Source organism: Heterodontus francisci, chromosome 45 (assembly GCF_036365525.1).
Source record: "Heterodontus francisci isolate sHetFra1 chromosome 45, sHetFra1.hap1, whole genome shotgun sequence".
NCBI lineage: Eukaryota > Metazoa > Chordata > Chondrichthyes > Heterodontiformes > Heterodontidae > Heterodontus > Heterodontus francisci.
Window position 1 is genome coordinate 7,136,998 of NC_090415.1, and position 24,623 is coordinate 7,161,620.

The window sequence follows — 24,623 nt, forward strand, 5'->3', positions numbered from 1 at the left end:
CCCTCTCTCCCTCTGTCTCTCTCCTAATGTCAGAGATCGCAGGAGGGAGAGACAGAGAGAGAATGTTGAAGGAACTGTACTCTGTTCCTAAGCTGTGCTGAACCTGCTCTGGGAGTGTTTGATGGGCTACATTAATCGGCCATGTACAGTCCTGTATCAGGCTGTGAAGAAGCACAGCTTGTTCAGTGTACAACGGGTCAAAGGGAACGATTCACTCCTGTCTGCTACTGGGAAGAGAGACTGACCTTAACATCAAGGCAGCGTTTGACCGAGTGTGACATCGAGGAGTCCGAGTAAAACTGAAGTCAGTGGGAATCGGGGGAAATCTCTCCACTGGTTGGAATCATACCGAGCACAAAGGAAGATGGTTTTGGTTGTTGGAAGTCAATCATCTCAGTCCCAGGACATCACTGCAGGAGTTTATCAGGGTAGTGTCCTCAGCCCAACCATCTTCAGCTGAGATCCCAGCAGAAAGTGCTTTAAATACTGAGCAGGTCAGGCAGCATCTGTGGAGAGAGAAACAGAGTTAGTGATTCAGCTCGATGCTTTCCAGATTTCCAGCATCCACAGTATTTTGCTTCAGATAATGAAGCAATCCAGAGCCACATGCACCGAGACCCAGACAACATTCAGGTTTGGGCCGACCAGTGACAAGTAACATTCACGTCACACAAGTGCCAGGCAATGACCATCTGCAACATGAGAGAATCCAACCACCTCCCCTTGGCATTCAAATCATTATCCCATTGCTGAATCACCCAGCGTCAACATCCTGGGGAAACATTGACATCAAACTGAATTGAACGAAACACATCAATAGTTTCTTCACCCAGTGGCTGGTGGGTGTCTGGAACTCACTGCCTGAAAGGGTGGTCGAGGCAGAAACCCTCATCACATTTAAAACAATCTCTTGGATATTCACTTCTCCATGTTTAAAATGGGTAAGGAATAACTCTGCTCCTCAACACTGCCCCATCGAACACTCTCAGAGAAGGTACAGCACGGATTAGATACAGAGTACAGTTCAGTTTAAACTGTCCCTGGAGTGTCGGATTAACCCGGCTGTGCCCGGCTCAGCCTCAAGACTCACCTGCCTCAGTCACTGAGACGCTCCTGTATCACTTGCCTTAATATAAGTGGATGCCGGGTTTGGGAGCAGGACAGGCACACGGGATTAGGACGACTGCTCATGTGGAGGATAAGCATCAGTAATCCCTCAGAGAATCAGAACAGACCAGCGAGACTCAGAAAAGGAAACTTGTGTTGAATTTGTGAGTCTTGCATTGTGGAATGCTTTAGTATTTGGTGAGAATGTTGAACCAGTGACATTTTGCCTCAGTGGGATGAATAGACACTATATGACTTGATTACAACAGTAAGGTACCGTGTGTACTGTAAATATGGACTGAAATAACAATATAACTGATCAATTTTCAGCTGAATTTTATGACTACAGTTATACCTGCAATCCTGTCAGAATGTACATAAGACACGATGGGATGAAGTCAAAGTGGCCACTGTTGAATTTGCTCGCTTGATCTTTGTGGGAACACAAGGGTTAAGTAAGTTAAAAATATTAAATGGTCAATTCGCTTGTTTAAGTAATCACTCAACAGAAATGGGTCTGGAATGTCCTATGTGCTGCATTCCGACTCCTACATCTACTCTGTCAGGATCCCTCATGATTTTGAACACCTCTATCAAATCTCATCTCAAGTTTCTCTTCTCGATGGAGAACACCACCAGTTTCTCCAATCTATCCAGGTAGCTGAAGTCCCTCATCCCGGGAACCTTGCTCGTGAGTCTTTTCTGCATCCTCTCTAAAGCCCCCACATCCTTCCGAAAGTACGGTGTCCAGAATTGGACACAATACTAGTTGAGGATGAAGCAGTGTTTTATAAAGCTTCATCATAACCTCCTTGCTTTTATACTCTAAGCCTCTATTTACAAAGCCTAGGATCCCATATGCCTTTTAACCACTTTCTCAACTAGCTCTGCCACCTTCAATTTGTGCACAGACATCCCCAGGTCTCTCTGTTCCTGCACCCACTTCCTTCTGTTCTTCGGTTCTCATAACACAGAGGGACAGGAGGACAGGGAGGTCTGGAAAGAAGGAGGGGGAGAGAGAGCAAACAAACAGGAAACACGTATGGGAACACCACCACCTGCAAGTTTCCCTTAAGTCACACACCATCCTGACTTGGAACTATATCGCTGCTCCTTCACTGTGACTGGGTCAAAATCCTGGATCTCCCTTCCTAACAGCACTGTGGGTGTACCTACCCCACATGGACTGCAGCGGTTCAAGAAGGAGGCTCAACACCACCTTCTCAAGGGCAATTGTGAATGGGCAATAAATGCTGTCCTGGCCACTAACGCACACATCCAACAAATGAATCAAGAAAATAAAAATTTGACACCGAGTCACTTCAGGAGATATTAGACCAGATGACCAAAAACTTGGTCAGAGGTTGGTTTGAGGGAGAATCTTCAAAGAGGAAAGAGAGTTAGTGAGATGGAGAGGTTTGGGAAAGGAATTCCAGAGTTAGGGCCTTGGCAGCTTGAAGGCACGGCCACCAATGCTGGAACGATTCAAATTGGGGATGTTCAAGAGGCCAGAATTAGTAAAAATTTGTAAAAATTTACAAGTGTCTCAGCATCAATTGCTGATTGTGGAAGAGAGTTCCAAACTGATACCACACCTGGTGTGTTGAAGTGTTTCTTCATTTCACTCCTGAATGGTTTTGAGACGACATTTAGATTTTTAGACTCGGCCCACAAGTTCCTGTCTCCGCAGCCAGTGGGAATAGTTACTCTCTGTCTACCCTATCAGAGTCTCCTTGTCTGCACTGCCCCATCGAACAATCTCAGAGAAGGTACAGCACGGATTAGATACAGAGCACAGTTCAGTTTAAACATTCCCTGGAGTGTCGGATTAACCCGGGTCACTCACTGTGCCCGGCTCAGCCTCAAGACTCACCTGCCTCAGTCACTGAGACGCTCCTGTATCACTTGCCTTAATGTAAGTGGATGCCGGGTTTGGGAGCAGGACAGGCAGACGGGATTAGGACGACTGCTCATGTGGAGGATAAGCATCAGTAATCCCTCAGAGAATCAGAACAGACCAGCGAGACTCAGAAAAGGAAACTTGTGTTGAATTTGTGAGACTTGCATTGTGGAATGCTTTAGTATTTGGTGAGAATGTTGAGCCAGTGACATTTTGCCCCAGTGGGATGAATAGACACTATATGACTTGATTACAACAGTAAGGTACCGTGTGTACTGTAAATATGGACTGAAATAACAATGTAACTGATCAATTTTCAGCTGAATACTATGACTACAGTTATACCTGCTATCCTGTTATATATGTGCTGCTATACCTGCTATATGTGAGAATGTACATACGACACGATGGGATGAAGTCAAAGTGGCCACTCTTTATATTTTCAGACTATCCCAAGTTCCTGACTCCGCAGCCAGTGGGAATATTTACTCTCAGTCCACCCTATCAGTTTCCCTTATTATTTTGTAAACCTTCATCAAATCACCCAATAACCTTCTAAATTCCAGGGATACACAGTAAATCTCCAGCTGCACTGTCCCATTAAATATTCCCAAGCCAAGCACAATGTTGGGTTTGACACAGAGTAAATTTCCCTCTACGCTGTCACATCACACACTCCCAGGGCAGGAACATCATGGGGTGGATACAGAGTGAATCTCACTCTACACTGTCTGATAGAGACAGAGAGAGAGACAGAAAGAGAGAAACAGAGAGACATCGACTAACAGGGTGACTGACAGAGAAAGAAGGATATTTAACAGGGGATATTGGAAGAGGAGGATGCAATTTAACCCCACAACTCTTTTCCGGCATTCAATGAGATCATGGCTGATCTGTGATCAAACTTACACCATATATCCTGCCTTTGCCCCTTATCTCTTAATACATTTGGTTAACAAGAATCTATCAATCACAGGTTTAAAAATTAACCAATAAGCCAGCATGAAATTTGTACAAACAATATCATGAGGGTGTGATGGTTCCCACAGTGGAATAGCTGGCTGAATATTTAAAATGGAGGCTATTCCTTCTGGATCATCAAAAGTGTCTGCCTGGGCCCCAACTTCATCTGCATTCCTCCCTCTCCCAATGTTTTTTTTCGCTCCATACCGATCTCAAATATGTTTGTGTACACAGCAGTGAAGGATTAAATCATTTTAATATATCTTACATTATCCTCTTCATCCAACTCAACAATCTCTCTCTCTCTCCAAGTTTGTCCCTCTCCACAGCCCTCTCTATGCCTTCATATCTAACCCTCCGTCCCTCTGTCTCTCTCCTAGTGTCAGTGATAGCAGAGAGAGAGACAGAGATAGAAGGAGAGGGAGGGAGTGACAGAGAGGGAAAGACAGATGGAGGGACAGAGAGAGAGAGAAGGAGAGATTGGGAGAGATAGAGAGGGAAAGGCAGTTGGAGAGACAGAGAGAGAGAGAGGCAGAGATGGAAGGAGATAGAGGGAGAGACAGGGAGGGAAATACAGATGGAAAGACAGAGAGAGAGACAGAGAGAGAAGGAGAGAGAGGGAGTGTCAGGGAGGGAAAGACTAATGGAGGGACAGAGAGAGAGAGACAGGGAGAGAGATGGAGTGACAGGCAGGGAAGGACAGATGGAGGGATAGAGAGAGAGAGACAGAGATAGAAGGAGAGAGAGGGAGTGACTGGAGGGAAAGACAGATGGAGAGAGTGAGAGAGAGGGACAGAGATAGAAGGAGACTGAGGGAGAGACAGAGAAGGAACGACCGATGGAAAGACTGAGAGAGAGAGAGAGATAAGGAAACAGAGGAAGAGACAGAGAGGGAAAGACAGATGGAGGGACAGAGAGAGAGAGAGGCAGAGATTAGAATTAGAATTAGAACATTACAGCGCAGTACAGGCCCTTCGGCCCTCGATGTTGCAGAGATGGAAGGAGAGAGATGGAGAAACAGACAGGGAAAGACAGATGGAGGGACAGAGAGAGAGAGAGAGAGAGAGACAGAGAGACAGAGAGAGAGGCAGAGATAGAAGGGGAGAGAGGGAGTGACAGGGAGGGAAAGACAGATGGAGAGACAGAGAGAGAGAGACAGAGACAGAGATAGAAGGAGAGAGAGGGAGAAACAGACAGGGAAAGACAGATGGAGGGACAGAGAGAGAGAGAGACAGAGAGAGAGAGACAGAGAGAGAAGGAGGGAGAGTGAGAGACAGAGATGGAAAGACAGATGGAGGGACAGAGAGAGAGAGAGACAGAGACAGAGATAGAAGGAGTGAGAGGGAGTGACAGAGAGGGAAAGACAGATGGAGAGACAGAGATAGAGGAGAGAGAGATAGGAGAGAGATGGAGAGACTGAGAAGGAAAGACAGATGGAGGGACATAGAAAGAGACAGAGATAGAAGGAGAGAGTGGGAGAGACAGGGAAGGAAGGACAGACAGAGGGACAGAGAGAGAGAGAGAGAGAGACAGAGATAGAAGGAGAGAGAGGGAGAGACAGAGAGGGAAAGACAGATGGAGAGACAGAGAGAGAGAGACAGAGATAGAAGGACAGAGAAGGGAGTGACAGAGAGGGAAAGACAGATGGAGGGACAGAGTGAGAGACACGGAGGAGAGAGATGGAGTGACAGTGAGGGAAGGACAGATGGAGAGAGAGAGAGAGAGGCAGAGATGGAAGGAGAGAGATGGAGTGACAGGGAGGGAAGAACAGATGGAGGGATAGAAAGAGAGAGACAAATAGAAGGAGAGAGGGAGTGACATAAAGGGAAAGACAGATGGAGGAACAAAGAGAGAAACAGAGAGAGAGGCAGAGAGAGAAAGAGAAGGAGAGAGAGGGAGAGACAGAGAAGGAGAGAGAGGGAGAGACAGAGAAGGAGAGACAGATGGAGAGACAGAGAGAGAGAGACAGAGATAGAAGGACAGAGAAGGGAGTGACAGAGAGGGAAAGACAGATGGAGGGACAGAGTGAGAGACAGAGAGGAGAGAGATGGAGTGACAGGGAGGGAACAACAGATGGAGGGATAGAAAGAGAGAGACAAATAGAAGGAGAGAGGGAGTGACAGAAAGGGAAAGACAGATGGAGGGACAGAGAGAGAGACAGAGAGAGAGGCAGAGACAGAGAGAGAAGGAGAGATTGGGAGAGACAGAGAGGGAAAGGCAGTTGGAGAGACAGAGAGAGAGAGAGGCAGAGATGGAAGGAGAGAGAGGGTGTGACAGGGAGGGAAAGACAGATGGAAAGACAGAGATAGAGGGAGAGACAGAGAGAGCGAATGGCAGAGATGGAAGGAGAGAGAGGGAGAGACAGGGATGGAAATACAGATGGAAAGACAGAGAGACAGACTGAGAGAGAAGCAGAGAGAGGGAGTGTCAGGGAGGGAAAGACAAATGGAGGGACAGACAGAGGGAGGGAAAGACAGATGGAGTGACTGAGATAGAGAGAGGCAGAGATGGACGGAGAGAGAGGGAGTGGCAGGGAGAGAAAGACAGATGGAAAGACAGAGAGAGAGAAAGGGAGAGAAGGAGAGAGATGGAGTGACAGAGAGGGAAGGATAGATGGAGGGATAGAGAGCGAGAGACATAGATAGAAGGAGAGAGAGGGAGTGACGTGGTGGGGTTGGGGGGGTATACAGATGGAGGGACCGAGAGAGAGAGAAGGAGAGAGAGGCAGAGACAGAGAGAAGGAGAGAGGGATTGGCAGAGAGGGAAAGACATTTGGAGGAACAGAGAGCGAGACAGCGATAGAAGGAGAGAGAGGGAGTAACCGAGAGGGAAAGACAGATGGAGGGACAGAGAGAGAAGGAGAGAGAGGGAGAGACAGAGAGAGAGGCAGAGACAGAGAGAGAAGGAGAGAGAGAGGGAGAGACAGAAAGGGAAAGACAGATGGAGAGACAGAGAGAGAGACACACACAGAGATAGAAGGAGAGAGAGGGAGAGACAGAGAGGAAAAGGCAGATGGAGGGGCAGAGAGAGAGAGATTAAGACAGAGAGATAGAAGGAGAAAGACATAGAGACAGAGAACGAAAGACAGAAGGAGGGACAGAGAGAAGACAGAGAGAGTGGCAGAGACAGAGATAGAAGGAGAGAGAGGGTGTGTCAGGAGGAAGGGGAGAGGGAGGTAGAGGGGGAGAGACAGATAGAGGGAGAGAGACAGATAGAGGGAGAGAGACAGACAGAGAGGCAGAGACAGAGAGAGAAGGAGAGAGAGGGAGAGACAGAGAGAGAGGCAGAGACAGAGAGAGAAGGAGAGAGAGGGAGAGACAGAAAGGGAAAGACAGATGGAGAGACAGAGAGAGAGAGACACACAGATAGAAGGAGAGAGAGGGAGAGACAGAGAGGAAAAGGCAGATGGAGGGGCAGAGAGATTAAGACAGAGAGATAGAAGGAGAAAGACATAGAGACAGAGAACGAAAGACAGAAGGAGGGACAGAGAGGGAGACAGAGAGAGTGGCAGAGACAGAGATAGAAGGAGAGAGAGGGTGTGTCAGGAGGAAGGGGAGAGGGAGGTAGAGGGGGGAGAGACAGATAGAGGGAGACAGACAGATAGAGGGGGAGAGTGAGATAGAGGGTGAGAGGGAGATAGAGGGGGAGAGGGAGAAAGAGGGGGAGAGGGAGAAAGAGGGGGAGAGGGAGAAAGAGGGGGAGAGGGAGAAAGAGGGGGAGAGGGAGAAAGAGGGGGAGAGGGAGAGAGGGGGGAGAGACTGATCGAGGGAGAGAGTGAGATCGAGGGCGAGAGACAGATAGAGGGGGAGAGTGAGATAGAGGGGGAGAGTGAGATAGAGGGGGTGTGTGAGATAGAGGGGGAGAGTGAGATAGAGGGGAAGAGTGAGATAGAGGGGAAGAGTGAGATAGAGGGGAAGAGTGAGATAGAAGGTGTGTGTGAGATAGAGGGGGTGTGTGAGATAGAGGGGGTGTGTGAGAGAGAGGGGGTGTGTGAGAGAGAGGGGGAGAGAGAGATAGAGGGGGAGAGAGAGATAGAGGGTGAGAGAGAGATAGAGGGGGAGAGAGATAGAGGGGGAGAGAGAGATAGAGGGGGAGAGAGATAGAGGGTGAGAGAGAGATAGAGGGGGAGAGAGATAGAGGGGGAGAGAGATAGAGGGGGAGAGAGATAGAGGGGGAGAGAGATAGAGGGAGAGAGAGATAGAGGGAGAGAGTGAGATCGAGGGGATGTGTGAGATAGAGTGGGAGAGAGAGATAGAGCGGGAGAGGGAGATAGAGGGGGAGAGAGAGATAGAGGGTGAGAGAGAGATAGAGGGTGAGAGAGAGATAGAGGGTGAGAGAGAGATAGAGGGGGAGAGAGATAGAGGGAGAGAGTGAGATCGAGGGGATGTGTGAGATAGAGTGGGAGAGGGAGATAGAGTGGGAGAGGGAGATAGAGTGGGAGAGGGAGATAGAGGGGCAGAGGGAGATAGAGGGGGATAGGGAGATAGAGGGGGGAGAGGGAGATAGAGCGGGAGAGGGAGATAGAGGGGGAGAGGGAGATAGAAGGTGTGTGTGAGATAGAGGGGGTGTGTGAGAGAGAGGGGGAGAGAGAGATAGAGGGGGAGAGAGAGATAGAGGGGGAGAGAGAGATAGAGGGTGAGAGAGAGATAGAGGGTGAGAGAGAGATAGAGGGTGAGAGAGAGATAGAGGGTGAGAGAGAGATAGAGGGGGAGAGAGATAGAGGGGGAGAGAGATAGAGGGAGAGAGTGAGATCGAGGGGATGTGTGAGATAGAGTGGGAGAGGGAGATAGAGTGGGAGAGGGAGATAGAGGGGCAGAGGGAGATAGAGGGGGATAGGGAGATAGAGGGGGGAGAGGGAGATAGAGTGTGGGTGAGGGAGAGACAGCAGGAGAGGGAGATAGAGGGTGGAGACGGAGATAGAGGGGGGAGAGGGAGATAGAGGGGGGAGAGGGAGATAGAGGGGGGAGAGGGAGATAGAGGGGGGAGAGGGAGATAGAAGGGGAGAGGGAGATAGAGTGGGGTGAGGGAGATAGAGTGGGGTGAGGGAGATAGAGTGGGGTGAGGGAGATAGAGTGGGGTGAGGGAGATAGAGGGGGAGAGGGAGATCGAGTGGGGTGAGGGAGAGAGAGCGGGAGCCGGAGATAGAGGGGGATTGGGAGATAGAGGGTGGAGACGGAGATAGAGGGGGAGAGATGGATGGGGTAGAGGGTGGTGAACCTGTGGAATTCTCTACCGCAGAAGGCAGTGGAGGCCAAGTCATTAAATATATTCATGGAGGAGAGAGATATATTTCTAAATGTCAAAGGGATCAAGGGGTATGGGGAGAAAGTGGGAACAGGGTACTGAATTAGACCATCGATCATGATCTTTATTGAATGACGGAGCAGGCCCGAAGGGCCGAATGGCCTGCTCCTGCTCCTATTTTCTATGTTTCTATGAGAGAGGTGGATTGAGAGAGGGAGAGATAGAGAGAGGAGAAAGAGAAGGAGAGATAGAGATGGAGCGAGGTGACCCTGATATTCTCTCTCTCTCTCTCACACACATCCAGACACACACAGACACATACATAAAGGGACACACAGACAGACAGACACAGAGACAGATTTTACAATCCACACTGATGTCAGTAAAAATGACCAACAGAACCTCAGTAACAATCCCCAGTGTCTGCCCAGTCCTGAGAGAGACAGAGAGAGAGAGATAGGGCAGTGACAGAGAAAGACAGTGAAAGAGGTAGGACAAAACAGCTTGTAGGAGAAACTTTACATTTATTTGTGTTCCACAGATTTTATTAAAAGTTGAAAGGGACTGGACACTGGAAAAGCTGTCAACACACAACAACAACACTGAGAGAAAGAGAGAGAGAGAAGGAGAGAGAGGGATCGAGAGAGAGACAGAGAGAGATGGAGAGAGAGGGTGTGACAGAGACACAGAGAGAGAGGCAGAGACGGAGAGAGAAGGAGAGAGTGGGAGAGAAACAGAGGCAAAGGCAGTTGGAGAGACAGAGAGAGAGAAGCAGAGATCGAAGGAGAGAGAGGGAGTGACAAGGAGGGAAAGACAGATGGAAAGACAGAGAGAGGGAGAGACAGAGAAAGAAGGAGAGAGAGGGAGAGACAGAGAGGGAAAGACAGATGGAGGAACAGAGAGAGAGACAGAAATGGAGGAGAGAGAGGGAGGGAAAGGGAGGGAAAGACAGATGGAGAGACAGAGAGAAAGAGAGAGAAAGAAGGAGAGAGAGGGAGAGACAGGGAGGGAAGGACCGACGGAGGGATCGAGAGAGAGAGACAGAGATAGAAGGAGAGAGAGGGAGAGGCAGAGAGGGAAAGACAGATGGAGAGACAGAGAGAGAGAGGCAGAGATGGAAGGAGAGAAAGGGAGTGATCGGGAGGGAAAGACAGATGGAGAGACAGAGAGAAAGAGAGAGAGAGAAGGAGAGACAGGGAGGGAAGGACAGATGGAGGGATAGAGGGATAGAGAGAGAGACAGCAATAGAAGGAGAGAGAGGGAGTGACAGAGAGACAAAGAGAGAGGGAGAGACAGAGAGAGAAGGAGGGAGTGGGAGAGAAACAGAGGCAAAGGCAGTTGGAGAGACAGAGAGAGAGAAGCAGAAATGGAAGGAGAGAGAGGGAGTGACAAGGAGGGAAAGACTAATGGAAAGACAGAGAGAGAGACAGAGAGAGAAGGAGAGAGTGGGAATGTCAGGGAGGGAAAGACAGATGGAGGGACAGAAACAGAGAGACAGAGATAGAAGGAGAGAGATGGAGAGACAGGGAGGGAAGGACAGATGGAGGGATAGAGGGATAGAGAGAGCAACAGAGATAGAAGGACAGAGAGGGAGTGTCAGGGAGGGAAAGACAGATGGAGAGACAGAGAGACAGAGATAGAAGGAAAGAGAGGGAGTGACAGAGAGGGAAAGACAGATGGAGGGACAGAGAGAGAGACAGAAATAGAAGGAGAGAGATGGAGAGACAGGGAGGGAAAGACAGAAGGAGGGACATAGAGAGAGACAGAGATAGAAGGAGAGAGAGAGTGTGTCAGGGAGGGAAAGACAGATGGAGAGACAGAGAGAGAGAGAGAGATAGAAGGAGAGAGAGGGAGAGACAGGGAGGGAAGGACCGACGGAGGGATCGAGAGAGAGAGACAGAGATAGAAGGAGAGAGAGGGAGAGGCAGAGAGGGAAAGACAGATGGAGAGACAGAGAGAGAGAGGCAGAGATGGAAGGAGAGAAAGGGAGAGACAGAGAGGGAAAGACAGATGGAGAGACAAAGTGAGAGACAGAGAGAGAAGGAGAGAGAGGGAGAGATAGAGGGAAAGACAGATGGAGGGACAGAGAGAGAGACAGAGAGAGAGGGAGAGACAGAGAGTAGGAGAAAGGGAGTGACAGAGAGGGAAAGACAGATGGAGGGACAGAGAGAGAGACAGAGATAGAAGGAGAGAAATGGAGAAACAGAGAGGGAAAGACTGATGGAGGGACAGAGAGAGAGACAGAGAGAAGCAGAGACAGAGATAGAAGAACAGAGACAGAGATGGAAAGACAAATGGAGGGACAGAGAGAGAGACAGATATAGGAGAGAAATGGAGAAACAGACAGGGAAAGACTGATGGAGGGACAGAGAGAGAGACAGAGTGAAGCAGATAGAAGGACAGAGACAGAGGGGGAAAGACAAATGGAGGAACAGAGAGAGAGACAGAGAGAGAGAGACAGAGATAGAAGGACAGGGAGGGCAGGACAGATGGAGGGACAGACAGAGAGACAGTGATAGAAGGAGAGAAATGGAGAAACAGACAGGGAAAAACTGATGGAGGGACAGAGAGAGAGACAGAGTGAAGCAGATAGAAGGACAGAGACAGAGAGGGAAAGACAAATGGAGGAACAGAGAGAGAGACTGAGAGAGAGAGACAGAGATAGAAGGACAGGGAGGGCAGGACAGATGGAGGGACAGACAGAGAGACAGAGAGAGAGAGACAGAGATAGAAGGAGAGAGAGGGAAGGACAGATGGAGGGACAGAGTGAGGGACAGAGAGAGAAGGAGAGAGATGGAGTGACAGGGAGTGACAGGGAGGGTCGGATAGATGGAGGGATAGAGCGACAGAGACAGAGATAGAAGGACAGAGAGGGAGAGACAGAGAGGGAGGCAGAGACAGGGAGAGAAGGAGAGAGAGGGAGAGACAGAAAGGGAAAGGCTGTTGGAGAGACAGAGAGAGCGAGACAGAGTGAGACGCAGAGACAGAGATAGAAGGCGAGAGAGGAAGTGACAGGGAGGGAAGGACAGATGGAGGGATAGAGAGAGCGACAAAGAGAGAAGGAGAGAGATGGAGTGACAGGGAGGGAAGGATAGATGGAGGGATAGAACGAGAGAGAGAGATAGAAGGAGAGAGAGGGAATGACAAGGAGGGAAAGACAGATGGAAAGAGAGAGAGACAGAGATGGAAGGAGAGACAGGGAGGGAAAGACAGATGGAGGGATAGAGGGATAGCGAGATAGACAGCAATAGAAGGAGAGAGAGGGAGTGACAGAGAGAGAAGGAGGGAGTGGGAGAGAAACAGAGGCAAAGGCAGTTGGAGAGACAGAGAGAGAGAGAAGCAGAGATGTACGGCGAGAGAGGGAGTGACAAGGAGGGAAAGACAGTTGGAAAGACAGAGAGAGAGAGACAGAGAAAGAAGGAGAGAGAGGGAGAGACAGGAAGGGAAAGACAGATCGAGGGACAGAGTGAGAGACAGAGAGAGAAGAACAGAGAGGGAGTGACAGAGGGAATGACAGATGGAGAGACAGAGATAGAAGGAGAGGGAGGGACAGAGAGGGAAAGACAGATGGAGGGACAAAGTGAGAGACAGAGAGAGAAGGAGAGAGATGGAGTGACAGGGAGGGAAGGTCAGATGGAGGGATGGAGAGAGAGAGACGGAGAGAGAGGGAGTGACGGGGAGAAGACAGATGGAGGGACAGAGAGAGAGAGAAGGAGAGAGAGGGAGAGACAGAGAGAAGGAGAGAGGTAGTGACAGAGAGGGAAAGACCGATGGAGGGACAGACAGAGACACAGAAAGAGTGGCAGAGACAGAGAAAGAAGGAGAGATTGGGAGTGTCAGAGAGGGAAAGACAGATGGAGGGACAGACAGAGAGAGACAGGGAGAGAGATGGAGTTACGGGGAGGGAAGGACAAATGGAGGGCTAGAGAGAGAGACAGAGAGAGAGGCAGAGAGAGAAGGAGAGAGAGGGAGAGACAGAGAGGGAAAGACAGAGAGGGAAAGACAGAGAGGGAAAGACAGAGAGGGAAAGACAGATGGAGAGGCAGAGATCGAAGGAGAGAGAGACAGAGATAGGAGAGTGAGGGAGTGACAGAGAGGGAAAGGCAGATGGAGGGACAGAGAGAGAGACAGATAGAGAGTTAGAGAGAGAGAGACACACACAGATAGAAGGAGACAGACGGAGAGACAGAGAGAGAGGCAGAGACAGAGAGAGAAGGAGAGAGAGGGAGAGACAGAAAGGGAACAACAGATGGAGAGACAGAGAGAGAAGGAGAGAGAGGGAGAGACAGAGAGAGAGGCAGAGACAGAGAGAGAAGGAGAGAGAGGGAGGGACCGAAAGGGAAAGACAGATGGAGAGACAGAGAGAGAGATACACACAGATAGAAGGAGAGAGAGGGAGAGACAGAGAGGAAAAGGCAGATGGAGGGGCAGAGAGAGAGAAATTAAGAGAGAGAGATAGAAGGAGAAAGACACAGAGACAGAGAGGGAAAGACAGAAGGAGGGACAGAGAGAGAGAGACAGAGAGAGTGGCAGAGACAGAGATAGAAGGAGAGAGAGGGAGTGTCAGGAGGAGGGGGAGAGGGAGATAGAGGGGGGAGAGACAGATAGAGGGAGAGAGACAGATAGAGGGAGAGAGACAGATAGATAGAGGGGGAGACAGACAGAGGGGGAGACAGACAGAGGGGGAGACAGACAGATAGAGGGGGAGACAGACAGATAGAGGGGGAGAGGGAGATAGAGGGGCAGAGGGAGATAGAGGGGCAGAGGGAGATAGAGGGGGAGAGGGAGAGAGAGGGCGAGAGACAGATCGATGGGGAGAGTGAGATAGAGGGGGGATAGGGAGATAGAGGGCGAGAGACAGATCGATGGGGAGAGGGAGATAGAGGGGGAGAGGTAGATAGAGGGTGGAGATGGAGATAGAGAGGCAGAGATAGAAGGGGAGGGAGGGAGTCACAGGGAGGGAAAGACAGATGGAAAGACAGAGAGAGAGAGACAGAGAGAGAGGCAGAGATAGAATGAGAGAGAGGGAGTGTCAGGGAGGGAAAGGCAGATGGAAAGACAGAGAGAGAGAGACAGAGAGAGAGGCAGAGATTGAATGAGAGAGAGGGAGTGTCAGGGAGGGAAAGGCAGAAGAAGGGACAGAGAGAGAGAGACAGCGAGAGAAGGAGAGAGACGGTGTGACAGGGAGAGAAGGACAGATGGAGAGACAGAGAGAGAGAGACAGAGTGTGAAGGAGAGAGAGGGAGTGTCAGGGAGGAAAAGACAGATGGAGGGATAGAGAGAGTGCGACAGAGACAGAAAGAGAGAGAGCGTGTGACGGGGTGGGGGGGGGAGACAGATGGAGAGACAGAGAGAGAAAGACAGAGAGAGAAAGACAGAGAGAGAAGGAGAGAGTGGGAGAGACAGACAGGGAAAGACAGATGGAGGGACAGCGGGAGAGAGAGACAGAGATAGAAGGAGAGTGAGGGAGGGTCAGGGAGGGAAAGGCAGAACAAGGGACAGAGAGAGAGACAGAGAGAGAAGGAGAGAGACGGTGTGATAGGGAGAGAAGGACAGATGGAGAGACAGAGAGAGAGAGACAGAGTGAGAAGGAGAGAGAGGGAGTGTCAGGGAGGAAAAGACAGATGGAGGGATAGAGAGAGTGCGACAGAGACAGAAAGAGAGACAGCGTGTGACGGGGTTGGGGGGGGAGACAGATGGTGAGACAGAGAGAAGGACAGAGAGAGAAGGAGAGAGTGGGAGAGACAGACAGGGAAAGACAGATGGAGGGACAGAGGTAGAGAGACAGAGATAAAAGGAGAGAGAGGGAGTGACAGAGAGGGAAAGGCAGATGGAGAGACAGAGAGAGAGACAGAGAGAGAAGGAGAGAGACGGAGAGACAGAGAGGCAAAGACAGATGGAGGGACAGAGAGAGAGACAGAGACAGAGCGAGAAGGAGAGAGAGGGAGAGACAGAGAGGGAAAGACAGATGGAGGGACAGAGAGAGAGACAGAGACAGAGCGAGAAGGAGAGAGAGGGAGAGACAGAGAGGGAAAGACAGATGGAGGGTCAGAGAGAGAGACAGAGACAGAGCGAGAAGGAGAGAGAGGGAGAGACAGAGAGGGAAAGACAGATGGCGGGACAACCGAGAAAGACAGAGAGAGTGGCAGAGATAGAGATAGAAGTAGTGAGAGGGAGTGTCAGGAAGGGAAAGACAGATGGAGGGACAAAGTGAGAGACAGAGAGAGGCAGAGAGAGAGATAGAAGGAGATAGAGGGAGTGACAGGGGGTGGGCAAGATAAATGGTGTGACAGAGAGAGAGAGAGAGAGACAGAGAGGGAAGGAGAGAGAGGGAGAGACAGAGAAGGAACGACAGATGGAGGGACAGAGAGAGAGAGGCAGAGAGAGAGGCAGAGATAGAAGGGGAGAGAGGGAGTGACAGGGAGGGAAAGACAGATGGAGAGACAGAGAGAGAGAGACAGAGAGAGGCAGAGATAGAATGAGAGAGAGGGAGTGTCAGGGAGGGAAATACAGATGGAGGGACAGAGAGAGAGAGAGACAGAGAGAGAGACAAGAGATAGAAGGAGAGTGAGGGTGTGTCAGGGAGGAAAAGGCAGAAGGCGTCACAGTGGCGCAGTGGTTAGCACCGCAGCCTCACAGCTCCAGTGACCCGGGTTCAATTCTGGGTACTGCCTGTGTGGAGTTTGCAAGTTCTCCCTGTGTCTGCGTGGGTTTCCTCCGGGTGCTCCGGTTTCCTCCCACATGCCAAAGACTTGCAGGTTGATAGGTTAATTGGCCATTATAAATTGCCCCTTGTATAGGTAGGTGGTAGGGAAATATAGGGACAGGTAGGGATGTGGTAGGAATATAGAATTAGTGTTGGATTAGTATAAATGGGTGGTTGATGGTCGGCACAGACTCGGTGGGCCGAAGGGCCTGTTTCAGTGCCGTATCTCTAAACTAAACTAAGGGACAGAGAGAGAGAGACAGAGAGACAGAGAGAGAAGGAGAGAGATGGTGTGACAGGGAGAGAAAGACAGATGGAGAGACAGGGAGAGAGAGACAGCGAGAAGGAGAGAGATGGAGAGACAGGGAGGGAAAGACAGATGTAGGGATAGAGAGAGTGTGACAGAGACAGAGAGAGAGCGTGTGACGTGGGTGGGGGTGGCAGACAGATGGAGAGACAGAGAGAGAAAGAAGGAGAGAGTGGGAGAGACAGAGAGGGAAAGACAGATGGAGGGACAGAGAGAGAGAGAGAGAGAGAAGCAGAGAGTGGGAGACACAGAGAGGGAAAGACAGATGAAGAGACAGAGAGAGAGAGAGAGGCAGAGATGGAAGGAGAGAGAGGTAGAGACAGAGGGGGAAAGACAGATGGAGGCACAGGGAGAGAGAGACAGAGATAGGAGAGACAGGGAGTGACAGGGAGGGAAATACAGATGGAGGGACAGAGAGAGAGACAAAGATAGGAGAGAGAGGGAAAGACAGATGGAGGGACAAAGAGAGAGACAGAGAGAGATGGAGAGAGTGGGAGAGACACAGAGAGGGAAAGACAGATGGAGGGAGAGAGAGAGAGACAGAGAGAGGTGGAGAGAGTGGGAGAGACAGAGAGGGAAAGACAAATGGAGAGACAGAGAGAGAGACAGAGATCTCTCCTGATGTTTCTGTCTCCATACCTATCTCTTAAATGGTTATGCACACAGCAGTGAAGGATTACATCAAATAAATTTCTGTTACATTCTCCCTTTCAATCGACCCCACAATCTCTCTCTCTCCAACCTTGTCCCTCTCCACAACACTCTCTCTGTCTCCATATCTAACCCTCTCTCCCTCTGTCTCTCTCCTCGTGTCAGAGATAGCAGGAAGGAGAGACAGAGAGAGGAAGACAGAGAGAGAATGTTGAAGGAACTGTACTCTGTTCCTAAGCTGTGCTGAACCTGCTCTGGGAGTGTTTGATGGGCTACATTAATCGGCCGTGTACAGTCCTGTATCAGGCTGTGAAGAAGCACAGCTTGTTCAGTGTACAACGGGTCAAAGGGAACGATTCACTCCTGTCTGCTACTGGGAAAGCTTAACGTACTCCAAAAAACTCCAGACTTTTGGCATTTATTACCTTATCGGGCAGATCTGTCGTTAAGTTGGACTAGACTTGTGAATAATTCTTTTGAAGTTGTTTTTCCGGCATTACTAGTGTAAATCGATTTGCAGCATCCCATCATCTAATATACACTCCTGTCTATATTGTCTGAATACAAACATAAAATATCCACAGATTTTGCTATTTATTCCGGGGCAGACAGGTGAAGTGTTTATTTTGTCTGTGATTTAACTCGACCCCCAATGATAACCAACATGGTGGGAGAGAGTGATAGACAGAGAGAGAGGAACAGAGGTAGAGTAACAGAGGGAAAGGGAGAGATAGAAATGGAGAGAGAACAGAGAGATAGTGAGGGATAGAGACAGAAGCAGAGAGATAGAAAGTGCCAGGAGACCCTGAGACACTTTAGAAGCAGTGGGACGGGGAGACAGGCTGTGTGGGGACCCTGGGGGAACATTACAGATAGACAGGGTAGATGTAGGTAAGATGTTTCTCCTGGTTGGGGAGTCGAGAACCAGGGGACACAATTTCAAAATAAGGGGGAAGCCACTTGGGACAGAGATGAGGAGAAATGTCATTACTCAGAGGGTTGTGAATCTTAGGAATTCTCTATCCCAGAGGGCTGTGGAAGCTCAGTCATTGAGTATGTTTAAAGCAGAGATTGACAGATTGCTGAATACCAATGACATAAAGGGTATGAGGATAGTCTGGGAAAAACACATTGAAGTGGATGATCAGCCATGATAGTATTGAATGGCAGAGCAGGCTCGATGGGCTGAATGGCCTACTCCTGTTCCTATATTCCAAAGCTGCCGAAATAGTTTCTCTCAAACTACCCCATCAGTTCCCCTTAATATCTCAACATCTTTGAACAAATCACCTTGTTCCTCCTAAATTCCAGGCAATAAATCCCTAGTTTGTGTAATATCACCTCGTAATTTAACCCTTGGAGTCCAGTTATCATTCTGGTAAATCTACACTGCACTCAAATGGACATGGACCCCTCAAGTCTCTTTGGACCTCCAGTGTTTCTATCTTTTCACCATTTATAAAGTACTCTGTTCTAGTCTTTTTTGCTGACATGGAAATCTAACTACCACAGTTTTGCCCATTTATTTAAGATATTAATACCTCTTTGTAATTTGATGCTTCCAGCTACACTGCTTACAATGCTGCCTATTTTTGTGTCATTGGTAAACTTGGGTATGTTGCATTCTACCTCATCATCTTAAATCATTAATAAATACAGCAAAACTGAGACACACACGGGCTTTGCACTAGTAGACAGGAGTGAATCATTCCATCCTAGAGGCTTTTTAATTCCAGATTTATGTTTATTTTTAGAAAAAACAAAATTCAAATTCACAACAGCCCAGCGTGGGATTTGAACTCCTACTTTTTCAATCATCAGCTCAGGCCTTCAAATTAAAACCCATAAAAAGAGATTCATTTTCCTACTGCTGTTTTCTGACTGACTGAGGTTTTGTATATTGTTCCCTTCTCCTCTTCTTCCATGTGTTTGAAGTCTTTGAAGTTTGTCAGACATTGGTAAACTACTTCATGTGGTGTTTTGTAAATCCCTTCAATTCTGTGTATCTGGAAGGGACACAATTCAAATTCTCACCTTATTGCATCAACTAAAACCTGCAGGTCCATTCAAACAACTCTATTTCCTGTCTCTGCAAAGACAGCTCACACTTCCACAATGCAGGAATGTCTGAATGGAAACAGCTTTTGACACATTTCCAAACATGTTTGCTAACACTTTTCAGGATGAAGCTCAATTCAACTGACAAGACTCGAAGCCCCAAATTGAATCTTTCAGATATAAAAACTGACGCAGATCTCTCCAGATTCCAGATCTCTCTGAACCAGCACCCATTTTAACATTGTGCTATTTAGTTTATATCGCTTCTCCTCAGCCTTCCTTCCTAAATGCATCATTTTACATTTCTCAGCATTGAAGTTAACCTGCCATGTGTCTGACCATTTCACCAGACTGCCTCTATCCTCCTGAACCCCACACTGTACCTGCTCTGACAGTGTTTTATAGAACAGAGAAGACAGAGATTTACTACTACTATTCCCTTCTCTGTTTATTACATTGCAGATGGTGTAATGTTGAAGTTATGCCCTGTAAACCCAAGTCCAAGTCATTAATATATATCAAAAAGATCAGTGGTCCTAATCCAAACCCCTGGGGAATACCACTGTACCACAATGTACACTGTATACAGTCAGTACAAAAGCAGGGAGGTTATGCTGAACATTTATAAAGCTCTATTTCGGCCCCGACTGGAGAACTGTGTCCAGTTCTGGTCACCAGACTTTAGGAAGGATGTGAGGTTCCTTGAGAGGGTGCAGAGATTTACCAGAATGGTTTCAGAGATGGGGGATTTTAGCTACAAGGTTAGGTTGGAAAAGCTGGGTTTGATCTCCTTAGAACAAAGTAGATAGAGGGGAGATTGAATAGAAGTGTATAAGATTATGTCAGGCAAAGATACCGCCCTCCAGTCTGAAGCAACCATTCACCACTACTCTCTGTGTCCTGTCCCTTAGCCAATGTTGTATCCACTCTGTCCCTGTCCCGTTCATTCCATCAGCATTCCTTTCGTGAACTAGTCAGTTATGAGGCAGCATTCTGACCTCCCATTGAGGAAATTGTTCCCAGAGCACAGAAAAACACACACAGACAGGCAATGACCATCTGTAACAAGAGAGAATCCAACCACCTCCCCATGGCATTCAAAGCATTATCCCATCGCTGAATCCCCCAGCATCAACATCCTAGGGAGACATTGACCAGGAACTGAGCTGAAGTAATCACATCAGTACTGTGGCTACAAGTGACTCACCCCCTGACTCCCCAAAGCCTTTCAACCACCTACAAGACACAAGTCAGGTGTGTGATGGTATCTCTCCACTTGCCTGGATGAGTGTAACATCTACAACACTCCAGAGGCTCGACACCATCCAGGACAAAGCAGTCCACCTGATTGGTACCCCATCCACCACTTTAAACTTTGATCAGATCACCCCTTACCCTTCTAAATTCCAGGGATACAGAGTAAAGCTCCGTCTACACTGTCCCATCAAATGCTGCCAAGCTATTAGTTAGCTATTGAGTAAATCTCTGTCTTCTCTGTTCTAGAAAACACTCCCAGGGAAGGTACAGAGTGGGGTTAGATACAGAGTAAAGCTGCCTCTATATATGCCTCGCTTTCTCCTCCTCCATCCAGATGGAGAGAGTAACAGTGAGAAAGACAGGGATAGATATCGAGAGGGAAGAACAGGGAGAGGGAAGGATAGCAATGGGGAGAGATTACCAGAGAGAAAGAGGACAAGATCGGGATGGAGAGTGTCGGTCAGCATTCCCGCAAAGCTGTGTGCAGCATCCTGGAAGGTATGACACAGTGAGAGATTGAGATTAAGAGGGTACAGAGAGAGAAATAAACAAGGAGAGAGTAGCAGAGAGGGGAACTAGTGATTGATTGAGTGAGTAAGAGAGAGGGGAAGACGGAGATGGAGAGAGATTACCAGTAAGAGTAGCTCTCCACTTCTCTCTCCATGCATATCTCTCCCTTTCTCACTGTTACCCTCTCTCCATCTATATTCCTCCCTCTCTCCTGGTGTTTCACACTCTACACCTATTTCTTGTACCTCTGTGTACACAGAATTACATCAAACTATGATAACATTTGTCATTTGCACTTTTGATCTAACCTAACAACATGACTGTCTCCAACATTATCTCTGTGTCTGTGAACAGCAGGACCTTGGAGTGAATGTTCACTGATTCCTGAGGCTGACAGGACAGGTGGATAAGCTGGTTAGGAAGGGATAAGGGAGACTTTCATTTCCCGACCAGTGGAAATAATCTCTCAGTGTCCACCCTATCCAGTCCCTTTAGAATCTGATATGTTTCAATGAGATCACCTCTCATTCTTCTAAACTCCAGAGAATACAGGTCCTATTTACTCAGCCTCTCATCATAGGACAATGGCAGAGAAGCTAAACAAATACTCTCTGTCTGTCTTTATGTTCTCTCTCATGCTCTGTAATCTTCCTTGAATCATTGAACACTGCAGTTTGTGGATCATTTCACTGTTTGCTGTTGAGCTGATGAAATTGTTTGATTGGCAGTGATAATATTTTTGGACCATTGTATTGAGTCCAATGGGTTGCAACGAGGATTACTGGGTGATTTCTCTCTGCAACTTTTAATCTTTAATCAAGCTTATCTGGGCATTAACCTGCAATCTGTTTTTATATGTCTGACTCCACTCATTCTCCCGAGGATAAAGTTACTTTTGTCTGGTTGTGTACCCAATGAAATGACTGTTTGACATGGCGAGACTTTCTTTACTGTGAACGTGTGCTGATGTCTCTCTCTCTCTCACACACACACACTATCTGCCTCTCTCTCTGCCCACATATATCCCGGACTTTCCCTCTCTCTCTGACAGACACTCTATCTCTCATTCATTTTTCACACTTTCTGTACACCCTGTGTCTGCTCTTTTCCTCTAATTTCTCATTTTCCTTCCCACTCTCTCTCTCCATCTCTCTCTCTCTCTCTTCTGCTCTGTTACTCTCTCCTCACCTTTATCTTTCCATTTATCTGTTTCCTCACTCTCAAACTCTACCTCTCCCTCACTCTCCACCTTCCTTTCTCTTTGATCTCTCTTCACATCTCTCTATCACTCTGTCTCCATCTCTGTCCAATTGAGGAGATTCTCCCTCCATTTCTCACCATCTCTTGCTCTCACTCTCTCCCTCTCACCTATTTTCTCTCAGTCTCTCCATCACTCTCTCTCCATCTCTGTCCAATTGAGGAGATTCTCCCTCCATTTCTCACCATCTCTTGCTCTCTCACTCTCTCCCTCTCACCTATTTTCTCTCAGTCTCTCCATCTCTCTATCACTCTGTCTCCATCTCTGTCCAATTGAGGAGATTCTCCCTCCATTTCTCTTGCTCTCTCACTCTCTCCCTCTCACCTATTTTCTCTCAGTCTCTCCATCACTCTCTCTCCATCTCTGTCCAATTGAGGAGATTCTCCCTCCATTTCTCACCATCTCTTGCTCTCTCACTCTCTCCCTCTCACCTATTTTCTCTCAGTCTCTCCATCACTCTCTCTCCATCTCTGTCCAATTGAGGAGATTCTCCCTCCATTTCTCACCATCTCTTGCTCTCTCACTCTCTCCCTCTCACCTATTTTCTCTCAGTCTCTCCATCTCTCTATCACTCTCTCTCCATCTCTGTCCAATTGAGGAGATTCTCCCTCCATTTCTCACCATCTCTTGCTCTCTCACTCTCTCCCTCTCACCTATTTTCTCTCAGTCTCTCCATCACTCTCTCTCCATCTCTGTCCAATTGAGGAGATTCTCCCTCCATTTCTCACCATCTCTTGCTCTCTCACTCTCTCCCTCTCATCTATTTTCTCTCAGTCTCTCCATCTCTCTATCACTCTCTCTCCATCTCTGTCCAATTGAGGAGATTCTCCCTCCATTTCTCACCATCTCTTGCTCTCTCACTCTCTCCCTCTCACCTATTTTCTCTCAGTCTCTCCATCACTCTCTCTCCATCTCTGTCCAATTGAGGAGATTCTCCCTCCATTTCTCACCATCTCTTGCTCTCTCGCTCTCTCCCTCTCACCTATTTTCTCTCAGTCTCTCCATCTCTCTATGATTCTTTCAAGCTCAGTTCTTCCTCTCTCTCTCTCCCCATCACTCTCTCTTTTCTATTTCCCTCTCTATTACTTGCTCTCCAACTCTCTTGCTCTTTCTGTCCATGTTGGGTCCCTTTAAGAGTTTGGGACAGTTCTGGTGGTGCAGGGTCCCTTTAAGAGTCTGGTGCTGACCCCCCCCTCCCCCAGCCCAGGGGCGGGGTTACAAGTCGCCCAAACCGCGGCTGCGCGGAGGCAAGAGGCAGCTTTTGACCCCTTGACCTCCAGACACGTGGGGCGAGGCAGCCAATGAGACCTCACTGACGCCCTGGCGGGAGAGGGGGTGTCATCAGCCGCCATGTTTGCGCGACGTCACCCGCCGGCCGCTCATTTCCGCAAACAGCAGCTGAAAGGAAAAGGAGAAGCGGCTTCAGCTGTCGATCTCAATGGAGGAAAGTTGAACGTCTGAGCCGGGGGACAATATAAAAAAGCGGCGGTTGACGCTCTTGTGGGGATGCGCATGTGCGGAGCATCCTCCCAGAGTGCAGCGCGGCCTGTACCGCAGAAAGGGGCCGTTCCCACCCGCGGGGCATTGTGGGAGCCGCAGGACGCCATTGCCCCCTCATTAACTCAGTCAAAATTAACTCATTCCCTCTCAGCTCTCTCTCCCTCCTTTTCATATTGCAGGCTGAAATGGGGCTTTGTTGGCATCCATTACACCATCCCGGGTGTGATCAGATACTCTGTCCCTTCATAAACGATTTCCCGTCCCTCCATCAGCTTGTGATTGTTATTGGCTTTTCTCCTACTGAAATGGTTGCTGAATTTGTTGGTCTTTTTCTCCTGGCTTCATAACCAACCCTCTCTCCCTCTGTCTCTCTCCTCGTGTCAGAGATAGCAGGAGGGAGAGATAGAGAGAGGAAGACAGAGAACAACCCCAGCTTCTCCAATCTATCCACGCAACTCAAGTCCCTCATCCTGGAACCTTGCTCGTGAATCTTTTCTGCATCCTCTCTAATGCCTCCACATCCTACCTAAAGCACGGTGTCCAGAATTGGACACAATACTAGATGAGGATGAAGCAGTGTTTTATAAAGCTTCATCATAACCTCCTTGCTTTTATACTCTAAGCCTCTATTTACAAAGCCTAGGATCCCATACGCCTTTTAACCACTTTCTCAACTAGCTCTGCCACCATCAATTTGTGCACAGACATCCCCAGGTCTCTCTGTTCCTGCAGACACTTCCTTCTGTTCTTAAGTTCCCATGACAGAGAGGGACATAAGGACAGGGAGGTCTAGAAATAATGAGGGGGAGAGAGAGCAAACAAACAGGAAACACATATGGGAACACCACCACCTGCAAGTTTCCCTTCCAGTCTCACACCATCCTGACTTGGAACTATATCACCATTCCTTCACTGTCACTAGGTCAAAATCCTGGATCTCACTTCCTAACAGCACTGTGGGTGTACCTCCCCCACATGGACTGCAGTGGTTCAAGAAGCTTCAACGGCAATTGGTGATGGGCAATAAAATGCTGGCATAGCCAGTAATGCACACATCCAACAAATGAATGAAAAATAATAACAATTTGGCACCAAGTCACTAAAGGAGATATTGAACTGGACACAGGAACACAAGAAGTAGGAGCAGGAGTAGGCCATTCAG